The 17,659-nt window shown below is 36.3% G+C and overlaps 1 protein-coding gene across 2 annotated transcripts in view; it reads left to right on the top strand.

The window, feature by feature from the left end:
- Positions 1-17,659, top strand: part of Chrdl1 (chordin like 1) — a 105,370-nt gene that overhangs the window by 5,757 nt on the left and 81,954 nt on the right. The gene's annotated exons all lie outside the window — the stretch shown is intronic.

The raw sequence follows: 17,659 nt of genomic DNA, 5'->3' as shown, positions 1-17,659 counted from the left end.
AGCCTAAACTGATATTTTCTAATGTTTCTTTGTGCCTATTATTATGTCCCAAGTCATTTTAATATTTGGTTGGTGTAACAGATGGCTTAAGGCACTGGGTTTGATCTATTATTTGAGATTATACTCAGAGGGTGAGGCCATCATCCGAGTAATTGTTCGCTGAAATTTCATTTGGCCACACCCAAATCAAAGATATGCAGAATAATCGTTACTGAAGAGGAAATCTCACAGCATGTGCTTCAGATATGTTGCTTTCACGTGTGAAATGCTCATGCACATATATTCACATTGATACCCTAACAATAATAAGTTATAAACAGTGGAAATATCAAACAAATGGAGAGTTTCCACAAATGATCCAAGGACTGTAATAAAACCTCATTTAAAAATTGGTGGCCCTATAATTTTTTCTTAAATTATTTCTCAGAAAGACAAATATATACATGACAGCCTTCCATATCAGGTTAAAGCATTTTTAACAATGTCATGTCTTTCTAGTGCCTAGATCATTTTCAACTGTATGTATATTCCATGGTCTAACTAAGCATCCTCTATTTGTAGATATGTTGCTTCTAGTTTTTGACATTATAATTAAGGGCATTAGTGAAACCCTTTAGATGTTCATGCACACATTCCTGCAAAATTGAAATAGTGTTTTTAGTTTTAATCTTGATAACTGCTATCAAAGTGCTCTTCAGTAAGTTCCTACTATGTCCATTTATAATTCCCTTACCAAGAGCATTTTTTATCTTTATGTTGAAAGATCATCTTACTTAGAGAAATTATATTTCATTTTTTGCTTTCATATCTTCCTATTCCTATGTGATCTTTTCAGTAACATTTTGGCTTAATTTGACTCACTAGTTACTTATTTTCCATGTATAAAATCTTACTAGCTTTTTGTTATTCCAAATATTGCTTGTGTAAGTTGTATTTTTATATCACTGTTTAAATTCTGTGTGGTCAGGTCTGTATTCCTTTCCTCTGTGGCTACTGAATTTCCTGGGAGGTCTCTCCCACCCTATATTATTACATTTTCTTTTGGAGTTAATCCATAGTTCTCTGTTTCATGAAAAATTTAGATTCATAGATGGGATGCACCAGAGAATTACTTTTTAAGTCTCTGGGCTCATGAGTAATATTTATGATCTTTTTATGTCATCTATTCCAGAATTTCTACAAGTGGAAATCACTATATTTTAAAAAAGGGAAAAGTTCTTCAAAGTAAAAAGACACATATTTTTACTGTCTAGTACAGGAGAAAGGAAGGCATAGAAGTACATGAAAAAGAGGGTTATTTTAAAATTTTACAAAGCTGAGAAAAATATATAAACATAGAAGTAATCATTTTTTTCATCTGTTTATACTGTCTGTCTCCATTTTACTCGAGGAAAGCTCAGCCTTTGAGTTTTCACATGCTGGTTAGAATAGATTTATCTGAAGTCCAGGAGCATGATCTCCTATCTGGACACCCCTGGTAGGAAGTGAGGGAGGTACCCTTATGGTGAAAGAGATCTTTTCTCAACTGCTGTGGAGATTGCTGTGGAAGAGTTTTAGGAAGAATGCTTCGTATGCAGAAAACTCTGTTCACAAGGAGTGTTGAAGGCCACTTGCTGCTGGCTAATTAGCCATAGTTGTAGTCGCTTTCACAAGCAGGAAGACAGGCTAAGGACACCAGGAAATACTGATAGTGCACTGCAGTGGATGAATGAGCCATTTGTTGCTTATGTAAAAGTTTGCTACTGTCCAGCATCAGCAAAGTTTGAGGTCCTTAGCCAGGAAAGGATCTTTCTATAACTCCATTATTCTCTGTTGTTAAAGTTGTAGTCAATGAGGCCAGGAAGTTCTTTTGAAGTTCAAAGGAGCGTAACATTCACAGCATAATATTCATGCAAATATGGGACAAATGGGCTGACAAGTTTGCCCCTTTTGGCAGATCCTACTTAGGTAATGAAGTATTGATCAAAGTGAAGTTGAAGAACTGAATTGTGAAGAATATTTTATTATATGTTTCTAATGAACCAGACTATACTAAGTCTGGCAGAGCTGCTGGAGACAAAACTGTGTCGAATGGATCCATTCGTGCTCTATAAAAGTAAACTGGATCCCTGAGAGAATATATTCTCACTCATTTTTTTCTCTTCAAATCTAAAGCTTGCAAACATTTATGTTTGGATTAAATAAAGTGGGAGTCTAGAATTCTCAGGAAAGGCGAGCCACCAGCATAGTAAGAGAAGAAAAAGGAAGCTTAGTAATTTGTGGCTGTACAGGCATCTGCTACATTTCTGGTGAAAGCCAGACAAAAAAGCACTTTTCTAAGATCGCCTTGGAATTTCACATGATTATTAAATAGTAAAAACCACTAAAGAGAGTATACATATTAAAGTTTATCTAGGTGGAAGAAGAAGAGAGGAAGAGAATACCATAAAATCAGATAACTTTGTCTTGGTATGCATATCTGTAATTTCAGCTTTCAGGAAACAGAGGATTGTGAGTTTAAGGACAACCTGGGCTAAGCACAATCTTAACCTCAGTTAGACAGCTTAATATTTTTAAAAGTAAGTTCTGATTGTTTTAAATACGGGAACATGGTGACTTTGGAATTAGTCTAGATTCAACCCTTAGTTCTACAACTATCTTATGGGGAATATTACCCTCTAGGTCAGTGGTTCTCAACCTGTGTGCTGTGACCCCTTTGGAAATCAAATGACCCTTTCACAAGGGTCATTTATCAGATATCCTGTATATCACATACTTACTTTATGATTCATAACAGTAGCAAAATTACAGTTATGAAGTGGCAATGAAATAATTTAATGGTTCGAGTCACTACAGCATAAGAACTATATTGAAGGGTCGCAGCATTAGGAAGGTTGAAAACCACTAGTATACTTACTGTTTTCCATTCATACAATGGAAGAAATAGTGATCACCATTGGATTAATTTTCCTCATTCCTGTGAGAAAAAAAAAAAAACTGGCAGAAAAACAAGTTTAGGGAAAGAAACATTGATTTTGGCTCAGTTTGAGAGTATGTTTCATCATGCCCAGAACAGCATTGCTGCAGGAATTGAGGCAGCTGATCACATTTTGTCTGTGGTCAGGAAGCAGAGAGACAAATACTGCTACTCAGTACCCTTTCTCCTGTTCATTCAGATAGGGACTAGAGCCCATGGAAAGGTGCTGTCCTCAGGCTAGTTCTTCCCACATCAGTTAAACTAATCTAGAAGAGCCCATCAGCATGTCCAGTGGTTTGTTTCTAAAGTATTTCTAAATCCTATCAAGCTGGCAGTCAAAATCAGTTATCAGAAACAACACAATCATTTGCATATTGGCTGGGAGAAGATTAGCTTTTTAATAAATGGTAGCCATTACAGAAATATTTTTACAAAGCCAAGTTACATGATCCACTAAGTTTGAGATGAAAAATTGAAACAAAATGGCATCAAATGACTTGGTGCATAGACAGATCACTGTAAATGCCAGCCAGAGTCAGAACAAAAGCACAGATCTCCAAATACAATATTGTCTTCACTGTACCAATTTGGCTCTGGAAATTCTTTGAAGCCAGTTCATTTTCTTGAATTCAAGCCCAGTCTTTTACATGTGGCAGCAACTTAATATATAAGTGATGATCTAAGTGAATGAGTAAAGACCTTTGTAACATTTCCTTAAGAGAGGCAATGTGCACTTTGAGACTTAATGGACAAAAGACTAGGGATAGAATTCAGAGGTAAAGCAATTACCCAGAAGGTATAAGGCCCTGAATTCCATCGCCTAAACCACTACAGCAACAGTAACAACAAAAAAAGACTGAGACTGGGGCTGGGAAATAGCACAGGAAGAAGACTGCTAAACAAGAATGAGGATTTGAGTTTGAATCCTTATTAACCAGTGTAAAAATATGTGCTCTTAGCAATGTGGGAGACAAAGACAGGAGTATGCCAAGACTTGATGGCCACCAATCAAACTCTAGATTCAATAAAAGACTGTGTCTCAAAGGAATACAACAGTTATTGAGTGAGACACTAAGTGTATTCCTTTGACTTCCATGTATACGCATGACTGTGCACAAACATGAGTATGAACACACACACACACATACACTACATACAAACACCATATACAATCACACACAAACAAAGATATAGACACAAATAAAAGTAGAATTTGAATCTTCAAAAGATAGGCTAAGATGAAAAATATTCAGGTACCTAATTGAGCCAAATAAAAATTCTGAAATGTTAAAAATATGTTCCTGGGAAGAAGTATTACATTCTGGACAGAGTACTGAACATGAGAGTACTGACTATGAGAAAGAGACAAGAGAAACCAAGACTTCAATTTTGTGTATTTTGCATAAAGCACTTGGACTTTTAATCCTATCAGGAGGTCATGCTGAAGAAGATTTTATTCATTTAAGATTTATAGCCTGACTACATCCACAAACATTGGAGACAGGTTTAACATGAAAAGACTAGCTAGAAAATAATGTTTTTAAAAGATGAAATAAATCATAGACCATCTAAATAAGAAAAAGTAGCTACAGTTAGGATGTAGTTCGGTAGATGATAGCACTTTTACTTTCAATTTGGTGTGTATCTTCTGAAGAAATAAAAAGAGAAAACTTTGGTTTTATTAAAAAGTAGCAATTGTACCTATAGAGTATCCCCTTTTCCCACCTACTACCTAAGCTGTGTTGATCATGCACTGCTCAAATAAAGCATATTATTCAGTATGACATAAAGAGAACAGCTATAAGCTTAGACTCATAAGATAAAGAGAAACTCTGTGGTAATTTTTGAGTTAACTATCTGTAAAAGAATAGGGCAGAAATTAAGTAACAACAAAAAAAAGTCTTTCAATAATGATGATAACACATGCTCCATGGACTTTAACATTTAGTTACATTAATTAATTGGCATACAGTATAATATAATGATCAAGTAATAGATATTTAATGTGCCTATTAGACTAGTAACAGCTGTCAGGCATCCAAAGAAACTTTCACATTAGCATAGTTGTTTTTCTTGTATAAGAACAGATTCCCATTGGTAAACATACAGAAAATAAATAAACATTTAAGAAAAACAACAGTAATCTTAAGATCTATGGATAATCATAGGTACTTATTACAGCTACTCATAGTCTTTTTTCTAAGTTCAGCAATACATACAGATATATCAAGTGAAATGCTGTTTTGAAACCAATTTGAATCAGTACTTGCTATGTCAGTTCACATTTGTTATCTCTGAAATGTACCAATATTGAACATATATCCTCATGCTGTCCAAAGTGAAAGTTAGGGACTTTATGTTTGCATGAGAGATAAATTTGATTCTGTTGTGAAATATTCAAGAGCCCATCTTGTACTCTTGATCAAACAGGAAACATCCCCAGTCAAACGGGTCTCTCTCCTTCAGCTAAAATTTGTGATGTTGAGGTGCTGATAGGAAAGTTTTTTGTTTTATTTATTTTTTTTAAATAAGAACTTGGATTTTTGGCCATAGTCCTATGCCATATGACATGGAACAGATTTTTAGCCAGAAAAAAATTTCAGGTCAAGTTTCACCAGCCAAGTAGCCTTTTTGTAAAAGGATCTCCCCATGGCCTCATAGAAAGACTAATGAGAATACCATCCACTCTCAGTTATCCATGCTAATCAGAGATAGAAAGACATGATGAATTGAACTTTCATGGCATATCTCCTGTTCTCATCTTAGCCAATAGTGTCAACCGTCTTTTTACTATCGATCCCTGTCTTCCTAGTGCATTTGAGTACCTACTAGTAGAGAAGCAAATTAGCCACAAAGCAAATAAAGAGAGGGCAATAATATATGTGCAATACTTTTCATGGATAAGGTGTTTTCTGTGCAGAGGTGTGTGTGTGTGTGTGTGTGTGTGTGTGTGTGTGTGTGTGTGTGTGTGTTTAAATTAGTTTGGGGCAAATGATCTAGCAAATATGATTGAGATATTTATTTAATTTCAGGATGAGGAAATAAGCCATAACATGGGATGAGAAATTTAACTTCTTCCTAGATTTCCTTTCTCACTGTTTTTGACAACTGAAAATGAGGTCTTAAAGTCCGGAGGGGATGGGAGAGAAACTTCAACTCTAAAACGTCATGTGAAGGAAATAAGACACAAGTTATGTAATTACTGAATGTTGCCCTTCCAATATTATGCTTCAACTTTGATAAATGAACAGAGGGAAAATTCTTATGCTTTTCTTTCCCCCTTTGCTGTTCTAGGAGCTTTTAAAAGAAATTAATAAAAAGGAATTTGTTTACTTGGTATGTTCACTCCACATAACTCAGAGCAAAGATTCATTTTTGCTTTTTCACTGACCGTATGTGTTATAGTAGAATAAATATTATTGTAATGCTGACATAGTGATGTGTCTACAGTAAGAGCTGTTATCAAACACAGTTCATGGGAATGTCATCTTGGTTTTGGACTAGGGGGAGCCTTATTGACCCTTTGACCTAATCTTGGGAGAAGTGCAGAGCACTGATGACACAGATGTGTGTCTCTGGCTGTTTACATTCTGTATTGCATCCTATTAACAGGGGTCATTAAAGTAGCAGGCATTTCTACTTCCAATTAAGGCCAGCTGAGCTATTTGAAAAATAACTATAATGATGCAGGTTGAAGGTCCATTTCACATGTAGTTGAATTCTTTTGGGACTCTCAGATACCAGTGGTTAGCAGTCAGTCATAAGTTCTCCAGTGCATGTCTCTCAGATATTTATTGCCTCTGGATTGCTATACTTTACTTCTTCACAGAGATTAGTGTAACATCTTCATTTCAACAAAATCAGCTCATTGGTGCTTCTTATCCAAGAAGATATACTGGGTTTTTAGGTGTGTTTGATTATACATTGTAGCTCATTAAATTCTTTCCTGGGTAATGTCAAAACTATTTAAAGTCCAAACTTACAAGCATATGTTGAAATTAAATTTACATTAGTTTGGGAAGTTGATAATGGTTCAGTGTGCCCATAAAGAAACGTTTATAATTGTGAAAACCCCTAGATTTTTGAGAAATGTTAAAATATTTCTTAATGACTCTTATGTTTAATTTTATTATATGCTTGAAAAATATAAATGTCAATGATTTTTGGAACATTATTTAATAGCACCAATGTTAGTTTAGTTCCTTGCCTGGCCCTGCTCCCTATCTTCTGCATCATTAAGGATCTCATTGGCATAATAAGCTAAATATATCATTGATATAAGACCAGCATATGTGATGTAATACCATTATATTTGCATTAGGATTGGTTTTCTGTCAGCAGTGGTGTTTTGAGTAAGGTTTCTGCATTCCTAAATAATGCAGTTTGGAAGGCAGTATAATGTGGTTTCCATGAGATGTGAGCATATGGGATAATGATTTTTAGATTTTTTTTAATTAGGTATTTTCCTCATTTACATTTCCAATGCTATCCCAAAAGTCCCCCATACCCTCCCCCCCTACGCCCCTCCCCCCCCACTCCCACTTTTTGGCCCTGGCGTTCCCCTGTACTGGGGCATATAAAGTTTGCAAGTCTCTCTTTCCAGTGATGGCCGACTAGGCCATCTTTTGATACATATGCAGCTAGAGTCAAGAGCTCCGGGCTACTGGTTAGTTCATAATGTTGTTCCACCTATAGGGTTGCAGATCCCTTTAGCTCCTTGGGTATTTTCTCTAGCTCCTCCATTGGGGGCCCTGTGATACATCCAATAGCTGACTGTGAGCATCCACTTCTGTGTTTGCTAGGCCCCGGCATAGTCTCACAAGAGACAGCTATATCTGGGTTCTTTCAGCAAAATCTTGCTAGTGTATGCAATGGTGTCAGCGTTTGGAAGCTGATTATGGGATGGATCCCCGGATATGGCAGTCTCTAGATGGTCCATCCTTTCGTCACAGCTCCAAACTTTGTCTCTGTAACTCCTTCCATGGGTGTTTTGTTTTGTTCCCAGTTCTAGAAGGGGCAAAGTTCTTCTTGAGTTTCATGCGTTTAGCAAATTGTAGCTTATGATTTTTAGATTTAAGAAAAGAAAAAGGGAACTTAAATTTTGGGTAAATTTTGTTTTCCAAACAAGATTGCTTTAGCTCCAGAGCACTGTTCTAAACTTTGTTTTGTTGCCTATATAGACACAGAAGTTCAAATTGAAGCATTGCCATCTATGTATTTTTGAATGTTACATCTTTACATGTATTTTTTTTTTTAATTTGTGCTGTGGCTTGGCATAAACGGAAGCCAGAATCACACTCCTAGAAGCCTGTTTTTCCATCATGCACATCATAGGATTGATCTCTGGTCATTAGGCTTAGCAGCAGGTGCCTTTCCCCACTGGGCCATCTCAGCGACCCATTTGGAATATAAGATTATTTTAATGTGTAATTCATTTAGGACTCATATTTGGGTAACTTATTTTATTTTAGTGCTTGTTCAATATTCCAAAGGTCTTAATTTTCTGTTATCCCATTTGTTTATCAAGTAAGACAGAGATAAATCATACAGATCACAGCTGGTAGCAAAAATTCAGCTAACTTGATATTTTAAACAGGTAGATCTGATATCAATCATACAGTACACTAAGCCACCTGAGAGAACAATAATACAGGGCGTATTTTTATGTAAACCATGGCTTCTAAGTGCTTTCAAGCAATGTAGCCCCAAATACATATTGCTGTACAAAACTAATAATGCTCCTTAAAGGCGTCATGTTCATGAATTTGTTTTCAGGTATGCCAGTTATTTCTGAAACGGTGAAGTAAGTTTTATATGTAGAATGTAAATCACTTGGTTGTCAGTGTGACTAAATTTATTAACAAAATAGTTATTTTCTTGTCACTAACAAGAAGGTGGGGAAATATGCCTCATTTAGATATAGGTATTGTAAAATTCATGACCATTTCTCAATATTTACAGAATATGGGATTACTGAAATATTTCTAAGTTGTGTCTGTATAAGAAAGTTGTATTTCGAGACTTGCCTAAAAACCACACATATTATGCCTGAAAACTATATATTTTTTTGGTTTCCTGTGTCCTTTCAGTGAAAGCATGCTCCTGAATACACATTCTTACTCAGGAAATATACTTTAGTGTAAATTGTTAGGGGAAAATGGCAATCCCATAAAAAACAAAAAAATGATTACTTAAAATTAATACATACTAAATCTTACTGATAATTCAAACAAAATACTAGGTTCATTATTCCCTATAGAATTGCCAGCATTCGAAGATGTTAGGCTATCCGTTGCTGGTCATTTTTACCAACTGATAGTAGGGACAAAGTTTAATATAGCCTTTCTGGGAGAACGTTTGGCAATATAGGTCAAGAATTTAAAAATATGCCAAACTTTTGACCCAAGAACTCTGCTTCTTAGAAATTATATTAAGAAAACAAGCAGTGTAGGAAGTTTTCTCATAAAACTTTAAAAACTAGAAATGGCAAGAGTGGAATTGGCCAAATAGGGAATTGGTTTATGTTAAGGTTAAACTATATTTTGATATAGATTATTGTTCCTAGGCATAAAGTATGGGAGAATATTCGATGTCATAGCAATATTCTCATCATGGGATATAATGCAAATTATAAGGCTTTAATGATGTTAAAACCAAAATAAATAATTGGAGAGTCCATGATACTGGGTTGAAGTGTTAAAGATTGTTAGTATTGGTTTTTCACAATTTAATCTGTCAATCAATAGCATTAAAAATCATAACAAATCTTTTTGTGAGTCAAGTTTGTATGAAAAAGTAAAAGATAAAAACCAACAAAAAATACTGAGAAGTAATGATGTCATGGAACGGATATTATGTGATTCAAGACCTATTGTATAAGCTGGTTAAGGGAACAATAAATAGATCAATAAACACAGCAGGAAGCCCAGAAATAGAACCGCACAAACATTGTTTGTCAGGAAACTTTCAACAAAGAAGGAAAGTTGTAAATGAAATTGGGGATAGTCTTTTCAATAGATAGTGTTTGAACAATTGACTTCATATATCCCGAGTAAATAAGTTAATTAATTGAGCCATGGATCTTACATAGTTCTCAATAGCCTCAGATACCAGTTCTAACCTCATGTGTAAGTTTACATGAAAGGCAAGCGATCTTGAATAACTAACAGTATTGAAAGAGGCTATCTTTTCACAAATAAAATGTGACCTTCATAAAAGTTCTAGAAGATAGTAGAGCAGAAAGTCTGGGAGAAATTATATTTGGTAACAGTTCATTTGACACTGCTCCTAAAGCATGTTCTGAAAAAAAATTGATAAGTTGGACTGCTTTTAGGGTAAAATATTTTCCTGGGAGGAAAGCATTAGTACAGAATGGAATGACGGTGCAATATCTGTGTCTCTACAATGCATTTGTAGTCAAAATATGCAGCCAACTCTAGAAGTCGAGAAGAACAGGAACAATCCAATTAATATGTGGGCAAAATACACTAAGAAAGATATGCTGGTGGCAAATGAAGAAAGGTTCAAATTGCTTGCCATAAAGGAAATAACAGAATAGGGGCTGGAGAAATGGCTCAGAAGTTAAGAACACTGGCTCTTCCAGAGGTCCTGAGTTCAATTCCCAGCAAACACATGGTGGCTCACAACCATCTGTAATAGGATCTGATGCCCCCTTCTGGTGTGTCTGAAGACAGTGTACTCATATACATCAAATATTTAAATAAATCTTAAATTAAAAAGAAAACGCACAAAATAAATGTTTGTGACTGAGCATGGTGTCTCATACCCTCAATCCAAGCAGTTGGGAGGCAGAGGCCGGCAGATCTGTTTGAGTTCAAGGCTAACATGGTCTGCATAGAGTTACAAGCTATACAGGGATGCATACTTACAACCTGTTTGAAGAAATACATTGTATTGATATTTTTAAAGATATTGCTGTGCTCTTTTTAGAATTGGCAAACATTGAGGATATTAAGTGCTTGTTGAGATGTGGAAGAACAGAAACTTTTTCATTTTTGGGTGGGGCATACTAGCTTTGTTTCTGTTGCTGTGATAAGACATCCGTGGCACACATAATTCACCTCAGAGGATCAGACTGTCTTTATGTCACAGTCGCTGCCCTTGGCAGTTGTCACACTGTACTGGCACCTACAATATGCTAGAGTCCCCACTGCAACTGAGGCACCTTCTCTAATAGTCTCTCCAAACCTCTCTTCTTGCTCTCTATCCCTGCCATACAGTGTCAAACCTCAGCTGCTCCCCATGATCCATTTATGGCTTCAAAATCAGCATTTCCTATGTGACATTACTAATCCTCACTGCCAGCATGAGATGCAGCCGTGGCCACCCTGTGCCATAGTTTCTCTGTGCTGACCTAGAGAAAAATCCTGTCAGAAGATAGCACCTCATTGATGGTGTTTTTTCTTAATCACAATTGATTTCTGAGACCCAGCTAACCAATATCAATTGTCCCATTTTAGTGAAGGCTTTTCTTCAGTGGGGGAGTCTCCTATTCATCACAGATGATTCTTTTGTTCCAGCTGACCAGAACCACAGATTCTTAATTCAAAATGGTGCAAAAACTAGCCCTGATAGTCTTTGCTTCCTCCTCAAACTTCTCAAGCCAGATCTCCATCATCTGCATTTCATTCCATGTTCTTATCACCCGAACTCCCATTAAGCTTTGAAGACCCAAGGGGTTTTCCAGCCCCCCAAATCCCAATATCTTTCATAATTCTTCACAAAACAACATAGTTCTGTCACAGCAACAAGCCACAATCCTCATACCAGTTTCTGTCTTAGGTAGGTTTCTGTTGTGGTGATTAAGACCATGGTCAAATGCAACTGGGAAAGAAAAGGTTTATTTCATCTTGTGCTTCCAGGTAACAGTTCATTACTGAGCTCAACCAGGCCAAGGACCTGGGATCAGTAACTCCTGTAGAGGACCTGAAGGAATGCTGCTTGCTGGCTTGCTTTCCCCAATTTGGTCTGTTTCATTTCTTATACTTCAAGGACCACCTTCCCTGTGGCATGCCCACAGTGTGCTGAGTACCTCTCCATCAATCGCCAATTAAGAAAATGCTCCCACAGCGTTGTCTATTGGCCAATTTGATGGGGATATTTTCTGAACTGAAATTACCTCTTCTCAGTTGATGAGCTTATGTCAAATTGCCAGAGACCCTAACACTGTGGGCCTGCAAAAATGGTAAAGGAAATTTACCATTTTTTTTTTCAAAGCCAAACATAACCTTGCCACCTGCCCCAGGAACTGTTTTGTTACTGATACTTTTTTTTAAATTTTTAATATTTTTATTACATATTTTCCTCAATTACATTTCCAATGCTATCCCAAAAGTCCCCCATAGCACCCCCCACTTCCCTACCCACCCATTCCCATTCTTTTGGCCCTGGCATTCTCCTATATTGGGGCATATAAAGTTTGCAAGTCCAATGGGCCTCTCTTTCCAGTGATGGCCAACTAGGCCATCTTTTGATACATATGCAGCTAGAGACAGAAGCTCCGGGGTTCTGGTTAGTACATCATGTTGTTCCAACAATAGGGTTGCAGATCCCTTTAGCTCCTTGGGTACTTTCTCTAGCTTCTCCATTGGGAGCCCTGTGATACATCCAATAGCTGACTGTGAGCATCCACTCCTGTGTTTGCTAGGCCCCGGCATCATCTCACCAGAGATGAAAAGGTATGTCTACACCAAGACCTGTATGCAAGTGCTATGGAATTTTTATTCACAACTTCTAAAATAAAATAAAGTAGCCAAGTTTTCCCTTAGTAGGGGAGTAGTTGAACAAGTTTAAGTGTAGCTATAAAATGTATTATTGATGTTTGAGATATATGATCATAAAAATAAGTGAACGATTTAATAATACCATGAAAACACATGTAGAAACCTTAAATGCATATAGCCAAATGAATGAAGCTAACTTTAAAAGGTCATATATCTGATGTTACCAACACAGTGACATTCTGAAAAAGGTAAAACTATAGAGTGAGGAAAAAGTCCAACAGAAAGATAAAAATCAGAGCAGAGGAGAATTTCAGGGCAGTAAAGCATGTCTATTTGTTATTGTAATATATAGCATCCAGTTGTAAAAAAAAAAAAAGAAAGAAAAGAAAAACATGGCACTGCAGGTTACAAAGAGTGGACTGTAATTCAGATCCTGCACATATACTTCGGTTAATATTAACAACTCAACATTGGTTCATCAGGAAAATGAACCAAGTTGATGCAAGATTGCAAGATGTTAATAATATGAGCAAGTGAAAACGTAGATGGAAAGGATTTGTACCTACTGCTAATTATTTTTAAACCTAAAATTGCTCTAAAAGATAAAAACACATTTTAAAAAGAAAAATTTGGAGTGATATTATCAGAAAGTAGAAAGAGTTTAATTTCTGGTTGAAATATTCCATGTGAGTTTTTTCTTTTCTGTTGTTTTTATTACTTTTTTTAAAACTAATATACAAGTTTCATGGGGTAAAATGTCTCCTTCTTTTAGAACAATTTTTAGAAATGCATTCTGTCCATAGAAAACACTGTAATCAAGGTATAAACTGACTCTATTACCCCAAATGCTTCATGTTTATCTTTTTTATTGTTCTTTACTATAATTCCTTCTTTTTCCCTTTTATTGAAAATAGATTTTTAAAAATCTTTTATTTATTTGTTTAATATATGAGTGCTCTATCTGCATATAAATCTGCCTGTCAGAAGAGTGCATTGGGGACCCTGTGCTCAGTCCAATGGTTGACTGCGAGCAACTGCCTCTGTATTTGTCAGGCTCTGATAGAGCCTCTCAGGATACAGCTATATTAGGCTCCTGTCAGCAAGCACTTCTTGGCATCTGCAATAGTGTCTGGGTTTGGTGGTTGTATATGGGATGGATCCCCAAGTGGGGCAGTCTCTGGATGGCCCCAGTGGAGAGTTAGAGAAAGGACTGAAGGAGCTGAAAGGGTTCGCAACCACTTATGAAGAACAACAATATCAACCAACCAGACCCCCCTCCCTGGAACTCCCAGGAACTAAACCACCAACCAAAGAGGGACTCATGGCTCCAACCGCATATGTAGCAGAGGATGGCCTTGTAGGGCATCAGTGGGAGGAGAGGCTCTTGGTCCTGTGAAGGCTCTATGCCCCAGTGTAGGGGAATGCCAGGGTGGGGAGGTGGGACTGGGTGGGGGGGAGCACCCTCATAGAAGCAGAGGGAAGGGGGATGGGATAGGGGGTTTCTGGAGGGGGAAAACATTTGAAATGTAAATAAAGAAAATATCCAAGAAAAGAGAAGCAAAGAGAAGAGAAGAGAAGAGAAGAGAAGAGAAGAGAAGAGAAGAGAAGAGAAGAGAAGAGAAGAGAAGAGAAGAGAGGAGAGGAGAGGAAGAAGAAACCATTAAAGATGGCTGTGAGCCACCATGTGGTTGCTGGGAATTGAACTCAGGACCTCTGGAAGAGCAGCCAATGCTCTTAACTATTGAACCAGCCCCTGAAGATAGAGTCTTTTAACACCATCCAGATTACAGTTCCTTCTCCATGTACTCCTCCCAGTTCTTCCTCACCTCATCTTCTGTCTGGATTCACTTTCTTTCTGTCTTTCCTACACCTATATCATGTAGGGAACTGCCTATGCTTTCTTCCATCGGTTTCATCACTTGAGGTTCCTCATTAAGGTTTTTGATTCATTTGTCAATCATTTTTGTGCAGGCTGATAGATACAGATCAAGTTTTGTTCTCCTGAATGTGAACCAACAGATTTCCCAGCGCCATGTGTTGAAGATATTATCTTTTCTACAGTGTGTTTTCGACATCTTTGCTATGGCCTATATTGAGATCATATCTTCTCCTTCTTTAATTATTCCTCTTCATTCGTACCTACCCATCTTAAGACAGGGTCTTGCTATGTTGCCTACACTGGTCTTAAAGCCAGGGCATCCCCCCACCACACCCCCCCCACTGCATTAGCCTTTCTGTTACTGGGATTATGGGCATGTTTTTTAAACTTCATTTTTGTATGTGTTACTAGAAATGGCAAAAGGCTAACTTTAAATATTGCACAGGAGTACTTAAATGGCTCTATCTTGTTTGTTGAATTTGTTTAAAACACTATTGTTTCTTTATAGAACTGACTTTGTATCTTTGTTTAATCAATTTAGGTATTCTGTTAGTTTGTTTACCTAACCTTTAGCTGATACTATATATACTGAAAACTATAACATCTTTCTTTTTCAAAATTATTTTGGTTCTTCTACTTTTTTTACTTTCAATAAAAATGTATTATTAGGTTCCCATCTTTTTAAGATAAAATATCCTGCTGATACTTGTGTCTTTTTATTTGAGACAATATTTTACTATAAAGTCCATGCTAGCCTCAAATTTACTATGTAGACCAGATTGGCCTTGAACTGCTAGGGATCCACTTGCCTCTGCATGGACGCTATTATCTGCTTTGGAGAGAAATGACATCTTAAAATGTCTTTATCTTCCAACCTACAAATATTATTAATGTGTCTGACTTATAGGCCTTCATTGGTCCCTCCTAGCAATGCATTATAGCTTTCTTTTTCTACATTATGGTTTTCTTGGTGCAAACTTTGCCTATGTTTTTCTAGATGTGTACTTCCAAAGGCTCATATTTGAGAGAAGCTATTGTAAACACTGTATGTACTAATTGGAACTCATTTGCTTTCATATCTTTTTTGAGGCAGCGTATCAATTTGTACTATGGGCTGGAAGTGAAATCTCTTCAGCCCTCCTGCCTTTGTTTCCCATGTGTAAGGAATGATCTGCCATACCCAGTCATACTTCAGTTTCTCTTTGTTTATTATAGAATATGTAAATATGGTTGGTCTTGAATCCTACGATCTTGCTAAATTCTATTAACCATTCATAATAACATTTTAATAGATTGGTGAGTTTTCTTTTTAGAAAACAATGACACTTTGTAAACACTTTAATTTTTGCTTTGTGATATATAAAACTTTTTGGACCTGCTTTCCCATGCTAACATTGAAAATAAAAACAGACAACATCATCATATAATTCTCAGTAATGGGGAAAAATCAGTCCTTTGCCATGAAGGGAGTATAATGTCAGCCAAATTTTTGTTGTTGTTGTTGTTGTTTTTGTTCTTTGATACCATGTATAAGGTTGAAGATTTTTTTCCCAGGTTTCTAAGAGTTTCAGCCATGGGTGAATGTAGCATTTTGTCAAACTCAGGTTCTACATCGATTGCAAAAATGATATGTGCATCACCCCCCCCCCATTAGTAAACATAGTGAATTATATTGATTGAACTATGAAAGAGGAACTAGCTGTCAATTTTCAATAAAGCTCCACTTGCTCATAAATTATTATCCTTTTAACACCCTATTAGATTTAATTTACACCAGTATTACTTGCATGTGAATTGGTTTTGTAGGTCATATGATTCATAACTGAGTAATATTGATGATTATTTTTCTCCTCTGGTAACACACATAATACTTTCCAGCACCATGAACACTAGTCAGTAGGGATGATGCTTATCGTTGGGTACCCACTTGTATTTTCTATGTTGGATTACATAGGTGTGTGGTGTCTTCAGCAATAAGGCCTTACTGTCAAGTTGTGGCGAGCAACCTGTAGCCTTGGTCTGTGGTGTTTGCAAGGGTCTATGGCTTTCCTTTGACTAACAAATCAACAATGTATAATCTATTCCTGGTGTTGAAGCCTTTACTTGTTAGTATAAGAAGTCTAGTTGAGGCATTGTCTCCCAATGAGGCACTCACTGTCCCTCTTCAAAGTCCTGCCCGCCCATCCCCCTCCCTATAATAGTCCTTCTAGTCTATTCCAGTTTCCCCATCATTTCCTTTATAGCACCATATTTTATTTCCCCTTTTTCCTACCACCAGGTCCCTTACTAACCACAAAATCACTTCGGTTATTCTAAATAAAGCACATATACATAAAGCTTGAATGCTAACTTCCACATATAAGAGAAAATATTCAGTGTTGTCTGGGTGTAGGTTGCCTCATTCAGGATTATTGGTTCTAGCTCCATTAATTTACCTGCAATTTCATAATTTCATTTTTCTTAACAGCTGAATAATATTCCATTGTGTAAAGTACTAGATTTTTATTTTCTTTTCATTAGTTGATGGACGTCTAGGGTGTATTCAATTTATGACCATTATGAATAAAGAAACAATGTATGTGGATGAGCATCTCTATAATGAGATGTGGAAATCTTTGGAGATATATATATATATATATATATATATATATATATATATATATATATATATATATATATATATATATATATATATATATGTGCAAGAATATGTGATGGACTGAATATAAACAATAAATGTCTACTTTTTAAATAACAAATACATGTATTACATGACAAGTAATATGGAATATGCTCAAACATCCTGCAGTGTAATGCAAATTTTAACTATAAAAAGTTTTAGGGGCAAGAGAGATGACTCGGTAGTTAAGAACACTTGTTGCTCTTGCAAAAGACCCAGACAGACTCTGTTCAGAACCTCAACATGGCTTAACACAAACAGCTATATCTCCAATTCCAGGAGATTCAATGCCCTTTTCTGGCTTCTATGGGCACTGACACGCATGTAGTAAACAGATATGTATATAGGCAAAGTACCCACACTCATAAAATTAAATATATGTAATATATATATATATATAT

Source organism: Mus caroli, chromosome X, assembly GCF_900094665.2.
Source record: "Mus caroli chromosome X, CAROLI_EIJ_v1.1, whole genome shotgun sequence".
Classification (NCBI taxonomy): Eukaryota; Metazoa; Chordata; class Mammalia; order Rodentia; family Muridae; genus Mus; species Mus caroli.
This window is presented reverse-complemented; position numbering and strand designations above follow the sequence as displayed.